The sequence below is a fragment of the Triticum dicoccoides genome, chromosome 2B (genome assembly GCF_002162155.2).
Source record: "Triticum dicoccoides isolate Atlit2015 ecotype Zavitan chromosome 2B, WEW_v2.0, whole genome shotgun sequence".
Classification (NCBI taxonomy): Eukaryota; Viridiplantae; Streptophyta; class Magnoliopsida; order Poales; family Poaceae; genus Triticum; species Triticum dicoccoides.
Genome location: NC_041383.1, coordinates 265,433,255 through 265,444,732, shown reverse-complemented (window position 1 = coordinate 265,444,732; position 11,478 = coordinate 265,433,255).

The following is an 11,478-nucleotide window of genomic DNA, read 5'->3' as shown; positions in this document are numbered from 1 at the left end:
AGCTAAGCCCCCGAGTGGGAGGATTGCTCACCACTCGGTAGGATTTTTTAAACTTAGGCAAGTACTGGACTGCATCTAAGCCCCCGAGTGGGAGGATTGCTCACCACTCGGTAGGATTTTTTAAACTTAGGCAAGTACTGGACTGTAGCTAAGCCCCCGAGTGGGAGGATTGCTCACCACTCGGTAGGATTCTTTTAAACTTAGGCGAGTACTGGACTGCAGCTAAGCCCCCGAGTGGGAGGATTGCTCACCACTCGGTAGGATTTTTTAATCTTAGGCGAGTACTGCACTGCAGCTAAGCCCCCAAGTGGGAGGATTGCTCACCACTCGGTAGGATTTTTTAAACTTAGGCGAAACGGATTCACAGCTAAGCCTTCGAGTGGGAGGCTTGCTCACCACTCCAAAGAATTTTTCAGCTTTAGGTGAAGCGGATTCGCGGCTAAGGCACCCACTAGGGGATTTAGGACATGCAAAAATGGAACAACAATCATTCAGGAGACTGTGAAATCTTATATAATCAAACTACAAGGTATCTCATATTACATCTTAATAGTCTGAATGCTTAAGTGTAGAAGGGGCGGAGCATCTCCGTGTTCCAAGCACGTGTCTCGTCTTTATTGTGCTCGACGTTGTAAAGTCGGTACACTCTGTTGTGGAGCACTTTGGTGACTATGAAGGGGCCTTCCCAAGTAGGAGCGAGCTTGTGTGGTTTCTGCTGGTCCACCCGAAGAACCAAGTCTCCCTCCTGAAATGCTCGAGCGCTCACATTTCTGGCATGGAATCAACGCAGGTCTTGCTGATAAATGGTCGACCAGATCAGGGCCATCTCTCTTTCCTCTTCCAGGAGATCAACTGCATCTTGTCGAGCCTGCTCTGCTTCATCTTCTGAGAAAAGTTCGACCCGGGGTGCATTGTGAAGCAAATCACTTGGGAGAACAGCTTCACCTCCATAGACTAAGAAAAATGGAGTTCGTCCAGTCGATCGATTAGGAGTTGTCCTCAATCCCCAAAGTACTGATTGAAGTTCATCGACCCAGGCACCTGCTGCATGCTTGAGGTCATGCAGCAGTTGGGGTTTCAGTCCTTTGAGAATCAATCCATTTGCTCTTTCAGTGAGGATGGGCGACTGAAGCGTAGTCGACCCTAGTGCCTTGGGAAGCACAAAAGGCTCTGAACTCGTCAGAATCAAAGTTCGACCCATTATCGGTGATGATGCTGTGTGGAACACCATATCTGAATGTCAATTCTCTCATGAAACTCAGAGCTGTACTTGCTTCAAGGTTTTTAATGGGCTTGGCTTCAATCCACTTGGTAAACTTGTCGACTGCTACTAGCACATGGGTAAATCCACTCCTGCCAGTCCTGAGAGGTCCAACCATATCCAATCCCCAGAGAGTAAAAGGCCAAACGAGTGGAATAGTCTTTAGAGCTGACGCGGGTTTATGGGACATGTTGGAGTAAAACTGACAGCCTTCACATTTGTCCACTATTTCTTTCGCCATCTTGTTGGCATGTGGCCATTAGAATCCGACTCGGTATGCTTTGGCCACGATGGTCCGGGAGGACGCATGGTGACCATAGGTCCCCGAGTGAATATCATTGAGGATAATTCGGCCTTCTTCTGGCGTGATGCATTTCTGGCAGACTCCAGTTACACTTTCTATGAACAACTGTCCTTTTATCACAGTAAAGGCTTTGGATCGTCGGACAATCTGTCGAGCCTCTTCATCATCCTCTGGAAGTTCTTTCCTAAGAATGTATGCAATGTATGGCACTGTCCAGTCGGGAGTGACGACCAAAATCTCCATGATTAAGTTGACCATGGCTGGGATTTTGACTTCAGTTGGATCTGTGGCACTCTTAGGTTGTGGGGGCTCTTCAGTGAAAGGATCTTCCTGAACTGAAGGTGAGTGAATATGCTCCAAAATCACATTGCCGGGAATGGTCTCTCTCTTGGATCCTATCTTTGCCAACACATCTGCAGCTCGATTTTTTAGTCGGGGTATATGGTGAAGCTCCAACCCTTCAAACTTCTTTTCCAACTATCTTACTGCATTGCAATAACCAGTCATAGCTGGGCTCCTGACATCCCACTCTTTCATCACTTGATTAACCACCAAATTCGAGTCACCGTAGACCATAAGGCGCCGAACACCGAGTGAAATGGCCATATGCAACCCATATAAAAGTGCTTCATATTCAGCTTCATTGTTGGAGGAATCAAAATGAATCTGGAGAACATAACTGAGCTTGTCTCCACGGGGGGATACTAGTACTACCCCAGCACCGGAACCATTCAGCATCTTGGATCCATCAAAGAACATGGTCCAATGCTCTGAGTGAACTTGAGTCGGTAGTTGCTGTTCAATCCACTCGGCAAGGAAATCTGCAATTGCTTGGGACTTGATAGCTTTCTTTGCCTCAAACTTGATATCTAATGGAAGGAGTTCAATAGCCCATTTTTCCACTCGACCAGTTGCATCTCTGTTGTTCGGAATTTCAGATAAAGGTTCATCACTGACGACTGTAATGGAGTGGTCAGATAAATAGTGTGCAACCTTCTTCATGGTCATGTAAATTCCATAAACAAGCTTCTTATAATGCGGATATCTCTGCTTGGATGGAGTCAAAACTTCAGAAAGATAATACACTGGGCGCTGAAATTTATAAGCTTTTCCTTCTTCCTCCCGCTTGACCGTGAGTACTGTACTGACAACTTGTCCAGTGGCTGCAATGTAAAGCAGTAAAGGCTCTTTGCTGATTGGTGCAGCAAGCACCAGCTGGGTGGAAAGCAGGGCTTTGAGCTCTACAAACGCTGCGTCAGCTTCATCAGTCCACTCGAACTTATCAGATTTCTTCATCAATCGGTAAAGAGGTAAGGCCTTTTCACCGAGATGAGAAATGAACCGACTCAAGGCGGCCAAACAACCAGTAAGCTTCCGAACGTCATGCATACGCACACGGAGGATGGTACTGACTTTCTCTGGGTTTGCGTCGATCCCTCGTTCGGAAATTAGGAAACCGAGTAACTTTCCACCTGGAACTCTGAATGTGCATTTCGACGGATTGAGATTGATATCATACCTTCTTAAGTTGGCAAAGGTTTCTGCGAGGTCGGTCAGCAGGTTGGAACCTTTACGCGACTTGAACATAATCTCATCCATGTATGCTTCCACATTCCGACTGATTTGAGTGAGCAGGCACTTCTGAATCATCCTCATGAATGTGGCGCCGGCGTTTTTGAGACCAAATGGCATGGTGACATAGAAGAAACACCCAAATGGGGTGATGAAAGCTGTTTTTATTTCATCGGGACCATACAGTCGGATCTGATGATACCCGAAATACACATCTAGAAAAGACAAGCGCTCACACCCCACAGTCGAGTCAACAATCTAATCGATGCGCGGGAGAGGGAAATGATCTTTCGGGCAGGCCTGATTGATATGCTTGACATTGATGCACATACGAAGTGAATCGTCCTTCTTAGGGACCATGACCACATTGGCAAGCCACTCGGAGTGGTAGATCTCTCAGATGGACTCTGCTGCTAGGAGCGGAGCCACTTCCTCGCCAATTGCTTTTCTCTTCTGCACGGCGGACCATCGAATATGCTCTTTGACAGGTTTTGCCTTCGGATCGACACACAAACGATGCTCAGCTAGTCCCCTGGGCACACCCGGCATGTCACAAGGTTTCCATGCAAAGATGTCCCAGTTCTCACGAAGGAACTGGATGAGCGCTTCTTCCTATTTGCTATCGAGTGTTGTTGAGATATGAGTCGGTGCAGCATTCGGATTGGTCGGGTGAATATGAATCGGCTTCATTTCACCAGACGACTGTGGCAGGCTTCTTGGCTCGTAACAAATCACTCGGATCTGCATTCTTCTGATACTCTTGTAACTCAACTACTGCCATTTGTGCATCGGCGATTTTGGAACCCTTCTGGAAGCATTCCTCTACCTTCTGCCGATTGCCAGTGACTGTGATCACACTCCTGGGGCCAGGCATCTTCAGCTTGAGGTACACATAACACGGCCAAGCCATAAAACGCGCAAAGGCAGGCCTACCCAGAATAGCATGATAAGCACTCTAGAAATCCACAACTTCAAATGTCAACTTTTCCTTACGGTAATTCTTGGAATCGCCGAAAACCACGTCATGGGCGATCAGGACGAGTGATTCGGCTTTCTTTCCAAGGATAACGCCATGAAAGCTCATATTGCTCTCGCTAAGCTTGGACATCGGAATGCCCATCCCCTTCAAGGTTTCAGCATAAAGGATATTCAGGCCGCTGCTACGTCTTGAGCTTGCGTTGGTTTTCCTTGAAGAGGAAAGGGTGATGCAGCAATAGTAGCATAAGTATTTCCTGCAGTTTTTGAGAACCAAGGTATCAATCCAGTAGGAGGCTCCTCAAAAGTCCCACCCACCTACACAAACAAACAAAGAACTCGCAACCAACGCAATAAAGGGGTTGTCAATCCCTTCACGGCCACTTGCAAAAGTGAGATCTGATAGAGATAGTATGATCAGATAAATATATTTTTGGTATTTCATGATATAGATTGCAAAAGTAAAGATGCAAATAAAAGTAGATTGAAAGCTTATATGATAAAAGATAGACCCGGGGGCCATATGTTTCACTAGTGGCTTCTCTCGAGATAGCATAAGTATTACGATGGGTGAACAAATTACTGTCGAGCAATTGATAGAAAAGTGAATAATTATGAGATTATCTAGGCATGATCATGTATATAGGCATCACATCCGTGACAAGTAGACCGACTCCTGCCTGCATCTACTACTATTACTCCACACATCGACCGCTATCCAGCATGCATCTAGAGTATTAAGTTCATAAAGAACAGAGTAACGCATTAAGAAAGATGACATGATGTAGAGGGATAAACTCATGCAATATGAAATAAATAGCATATTTTTATCCTCGATGGCAACAATACAATATGTGCCTTGCCGCCCCTGCTGTCACTGGGAAAGGACACTGCAAGATTGAACCCAAAGCTAAGCACTTCTCCCATTGCAAGAAAGATCAATCTAGTAGGCCAAACCAAACTGATAATTTGAAGAGACTTGCAAATATAACTTAATCACACATAAAAGAATTCAGAGGAGATTCAAATATTTCTCATAGATAAACTTGATCATAAACCCACAATTCATCGGATCTCGACAAACACACCGCAAAAAGAGTTATATCAAATAGATCTCCAAGAAGATCAAGGAGAACATGGTAATGTGATCCAAAAAGAGAGAACAAGCCATCTAGCTAATAATTATGGACCTGAAGGTCTGTGGTAAACTACTCACAACTCATCGGAGGGGCTATGGTGTTGATGTAGAATCCCTCCATGGTCGATTCCCCCTCCGGCGGAGCGCCGGCAAAGGCTCCAAGATGGGATCTCGCGGATATAGAAGGTTACGGTGGTGGAAATAGTTTTTCGTGGTCGCCCTGATGTTTTTGGGGTATGTGGGTATATATAAGAGGAAGAAGTAGGTCGGTGGATGCCCGAGGGGCCCATGAGAAAGGGGGCGCGCCCAGTAGGGGGGGCGCCCTCCACCCTCGTGGCCGCCTCGACTGCTTCTTGACTTGCACTCCAAGTCCTCTGGATCACGTAAATCACGCTCCCAAAGGTTTCATTCCGTTTGGACTCCTTTTGATATTCCTTTTCTTCGAAACACTGAAATAGGCAAAAAAAACAGCAATACGGGCTGGGCCTCCGGTTAGTAGGTTAGTCCCAAAAATGATATAAATGTGTAAAGTAAAGCCCATAAACATCCAAAACGGGTAATATAATAGCATGGAACAATCAAAAATTATAGATACGTTGGAGACGTATCAAGCATCCCCAAGCTTAATTCATGCTCATCCTTGAGTAGGTAAATGATAAAAACAGAATTTTTGATGTGGAATGCTACCTAGCATAATTCTCAATGTAATTTTCTTTATTGTGGCATGAATGTTCAGATCCAAATGATACAAAATAAAAGTTCATATTGACATAAGAAATAGTAATACTTCAAGCATACTAATCAAAGCAATCATGTCTTCTCAAAATAACATGGCTAAAGAAAGTTCATCCCCACAAAATCATATAGTTGGGCTATGCTTCATTTTCGTCACACAAAAATGCTCCCATCTTATACACCCCCGATGACAAGCTAAGCAATTGTTTCGTACTTCAATAATCTCAAACTTTTTCAACTTCCACGCAATACATGAGCGTGAGCCATGGATATAGCACTATGGGTGGAATAGAATATGATGATGGGGATTGTGTGGAGAAGACAAAAAGAGAAAGTCTCACATTGACGAGGATAATCAACGGGCTATGGAGATGCCCATCAATTGATGTCAACATGAGGTGTAGGGATTGCCATGCAACGGATGCACTAGAGCTATAAATGTATGAAAGCTCAACAAAAGAAAACTAGTGGGTGTGCATCCAACTTGCTTGCTCACGAAGACCTAGGGCATTTTGAGGAAGCCCATCGTAGGAATATACAAGCCAAGTTCTATAATGAAAAATTCCCACTAGTATATGAAAGTGACAACATATGAGACTCTCTATATGAAGAACATGGTGCTACTTTGAAGCACAAGTGTGTAAAAAAGAGATAGTAAAATTGCCCCCTTTTTTATTTTTTATTTTCTTTTTTTTGGGCCTTTTTGGCCTTTCTTTTTTTTTCTTTTTTTTATTTGGCCTTTCTTTTCTTTTTTATTTTTTTGGCCTTTCTTTTTCTTTTCTTTTTGGGGACAATGCTCCAATAATGATGATCATCACACTTTTATTGATTTACAACTCATGAATTACAACTCAAAACTAGAACAAAATATGACTCTATATGAATGCCTCCGGCGGTGTACCGGGATGGGCAATGAATCAAGAGTGACATGTATGAAAAATTATGCAAGGTGGCTTTGCCACAAATACGATGTCAACTACATGATCATGCAAGGCAATATGACAATAGTAATGCGTGTCATGATGATAAACGGAACGGTGGAAAGTTGCATGGCAATATATCTCGAAATGGCTATGTAAATGCCATAATAGGTAGGTATGGTGGCTGTTTTGAGGAAGATATAAGGAGGTTTATGTGTGATAGAGCGTATCATATCACGGGGTTTGGATGCACCGGCGAAGTTTGCACCAACTCTCAAGGTGAGAAAGGGCAGTGCACGGTACCGAAGAGGCTAGCAATCATGGAAAGGTGAAAGTGCGTATAATCCATGGACTCAACATTAGTCAAAAGAACTCATATACTTATTGCAAAAATCTACAAGTCATCAAAAACCAAGCACTACGCGCATGCTCCTAGAGGGATAGATTGGTAGGAAAAGACCATCGCTCGTCCCCGACCGCCACTCATAAGGATGCACAATCTAAGAACACCTCATGTTTCAAATTTGTTACACAACTTTAACCATACATGCATGCTACGGGACTTGCTAACTTCAACACAAGCATTCTTTAAATTCATAATCACCCAACTAGCATGACTTTAATATCACTACCTCCATATCTCAAAACAATTATCAAGTATCAAATAGATCATAGCATCCAATTCACTTCCTATGATAGTTTTTATTATACCCAACTTGGATGCCCACCATTCTAGGAAAAAATTTATAACCATAGAAAATTCCATGTTGTTCTAAGAGACTCTCAAAATAATATAAGTGAAGCATGAGAGACTAACAATTTCTACAAAATTAAGCCACCATCATGCTCTAAAAGATATAAGTGAAGCACTAGAGCAAAAACTATCTAGCTCAAAAGATATAAGTGAAGCACATAGAGTATTCTAATAAATTCAAATCAAGTGGGCTTCTCCCAAAAGGTGTGTACAGCAAGGATGATTGTGGAAAACTAAAAGCAAATACTAATATCATACAAGACGCTCCAAGCAAAACACATATCATGTGGCGAATAAAAATATAGCTCCAAGTAAAGTTACCGATAAACGAAGAAGAAAGAGGGGATGCCTTCCGGGGGCATCCCCAAGCTTAGGATTTTGGCTATTCTTGAATATCTTGGGGTGCCATGGGCATTGAAAGCACAAGTTCTCCCTGGGTGATTTTGGTAATTAATGTCAACATATCTCTTGTTGGACTAACACTTTTACCTAGTATGTTTCACATAAGTTCAACAATGGAGTGGTATGGACTAGAGGATGTGGAACCCCTTTGAATGCTCTGGACAAAAGGATTGGCTCAATCTCAAAGCACAAGACTCTACATTTTCTATTTTAATGATCCAAGATCACATTGAGTCTATAGGAAAAGCCAATACTATCAAGAGGGGATGAGGTGTTGCTTAATGGCTTGCTTGCCAAAGTGCTTAGTGATATGCTCCAAAGCCCTCAACTACCTTCTCACATCCACATATGATCCAAACCAAAAGTCCAACTCAGCCCCACCGATTCTTTCTATCCGGCGCCACCGAGTTCACATGTCATAGCCACTACCACCAACCCTAATCAAATTGGTCTCACCAATAGGGATCTCGGTCTCACCGAGATGGGATTGTAATCTCCCTGTATGTATCCATTACCAAAATTGGTTACAGTGAGTTTGCGTAATCGGCCTACCGAGATTGCAATGCAAACTCTCTGTTTCCCTTTCGTAACATTTCGGTCCAACCGAGATGAGAAAATCGGTCTCACCGAGTTTGTCTGACCAACTATCTGGTTAGCTTATTACCAAAATCGGTCCCATCGAGTTTTTGTAATCGGTCTCACCGAGATTACTTTATGCCCTAACCCTAACCATATAAGTCCTACCGAGTTGCATGTAGGTCCCACCGAAAATCCTAACGGTCACATTATTTGCTAAATTGGTCTGACCGAGTTTCACGATTCGGTCCCACCGAGATTGGTAAGTTATGTGTAACGGTTAGATTTTGTGTGGAGGCTATATATACCCCTCCACCCACTCTTCATTCGTATAGAGAGCCATCAGAACATGCCTACACTTCCAACATACATTTTCTGAGAGAGAACCACCTACACTTGTGTTGAGGTCAAGATATTCCATTCCTACCATATGAATCTTGATCTCTAGCCTTCCCCAAGTTGGTTTCTACTCAAATCTTCTTTCCACCAAATCCAAATCCCGTGAGAGAGAGTTGAGTGTTGGGGAGACTATCATTTGAAGCACAAGAGCAAGGAGTTCATCATCAACACACCATTTGTTACGTCTTGGAGAGTGGTGTCTCCTAGATTGGCTATGTGTCACTTGGGAGCCTCTGACAAGATTGTGGAGTTGAACCAAGGAGTTTGTAAGGGCAAGGAGATCGCCTACTTCGTGAAGATCTACCCTAGTGAGGCAAGTCCTTCGTGGGTGACGGCCATGGTGGGATAGACAAGGTTGCTTCTTCGTGGACCCTTCGTGGACTTGCGCAGCCGTTACCCTTCGTGGGTTGTCTCCATCAACGTGGATGTACGATAGCACCACCTATTGGAACCACGACAAAAACATCCATGTCTCCAATTGCGTTTGCACACTCCAATCCCATCCCTTTACATTCTTGCAAGTTGCATGCTTTACTTTCCGCTGCTCATATAATCTTTGTTTGCTTGCTTGTTATGTATTGTGATTGTTAAACTTGTGCCAAAACTCCACTTAAACTTAAAGAAATTAAAAACTACAACTTTTCTCACTTAGTGCCTAATCACCCCCCCTCTAGACACCTCTTCTCGATCCTTTCAATTAGTATCAGAGCATTGGTCTCCATTGCTTTGGTTTAAACACCATTAGAGGAAGCTGGATGAGTCTACTTTGGGGAGTCTTAGACATAGAGTGCCTATACTTGATGGGGAGTACTTTCATGAGTGGAAAAATGAGATGCTTGTGATTATCAGTGAATATCATTTGAACAAGTACATTGCTAGGCCTTGTGCACCTCATATTGATCCTATGCATCCTACCCTTGATGAGTCAATTGACATGATTCACAATCTTAGAACTATTAATCTTATCACTAGATGCTTGCCTAGAAACTTGATTGGATGTTTGCCTACTCTTGAGTGTGCCTACACCATATGGAAATTTCTTGAGGAACGTTTTCCAAATTATTCCTTGACAAATCTAGATGAAATTCTGCATAATTCTATTGCCTAGAGTAAGATGAATTCCAATGATCCTATGTTTGGTGATTGTCTATTTGAGCTTACAAATCTTATGCGTACCAAAGGAGATGTTGGAATCATTAGCGATATTATTTCCGAAGCTACTAGAATTCATAAATAAGACCATTGTCAAATTCACTCTAACGAATCACCCTCTCTAGGAATTGATCCACCACATGACGATGTTGAACACGGATACTATGATGAGCATGATGATAGTGACCTTGATCTTGATGATACAATGAGACATTTTGGTCTTATGGCAGATCTTCGGGGATATATGGCAGGAGGAAAGGAATGGGTTCTTGATAGTGGATGTACCGATCACATGACCGGAGATGAATATATGTTTCGTGAGCTTGCTGAAAACGACGGACCTCGGAAGTATGTCACTTTTGGTGATAACTCAAAGGGTAAGGTGGTTGGCCTCGGTAAGGTGGCCATCTCACATGATAGATCCATTCAAAATGTCATGCTCGTTGAATCTCTTGGCTACAATTTACTTTCAGTATCTAGACTTGCTGATTATGGTTTCAATGTCCTATTCACTGAAGTAGATTGCCAAGTGTTTTGTAGAGATAATCATAAAATGGTCTTTACCGGTATACGTAGAGGTGATCTTTACATTGTTGATTTCACTAAAAAAGCTCAACCTAGAACTTGATTTATTGTTAAATCCTCTAAAGGCTGGTTGTGGCATAGACGACTAGGTCATGTGGGCATGCGAAACCTTGACAAACTTATTAAAGGAAATCATATTCTTGGCGTTAATGATGTCATATTTTATAAGGATGGACTTTGCAGCGCTTGTCAAGAAGGTAAACAGGTTGGAGGAAGGCATCCCATGAAGAACATCATGACCAAAAGGAGGCCACTCGAGCTACTTCACATGGATCTTTTTGGTCCCAACGCCTACAAAAGTCTCAGTGGAAATTCTTTTGGTCTAGTTATAGTTGATGATTTTTCAAGATTTACGTGGGTATTCTTTCTCGATGATAAATCGCAGGTCCAAAAGATCATCAGAAACTTCGCTAGGAAGGCCCAAAATCAATTTGAAGTGAAGATCAAGAAGGTTCGCAGTGACAATGGAACGGAGTTCAAGAACACAAATGTGGACACCTTTCTTGATGAAGAAGGGACTTCACATGAGTTCTTGGCTACGTACACACCTCAACAAAATGGAGTTATTGAGAGGAAGAACCGGATGCTCATTGAAATGGCGAGAATGATGCTTCATGAGTACAAGACGCCGAAGCACTTTTGGGCGGAAGCGGTTGAGACAGCTTGTCACGCGACAAATCGCTTGTATCTTCACAAGCTACTAGG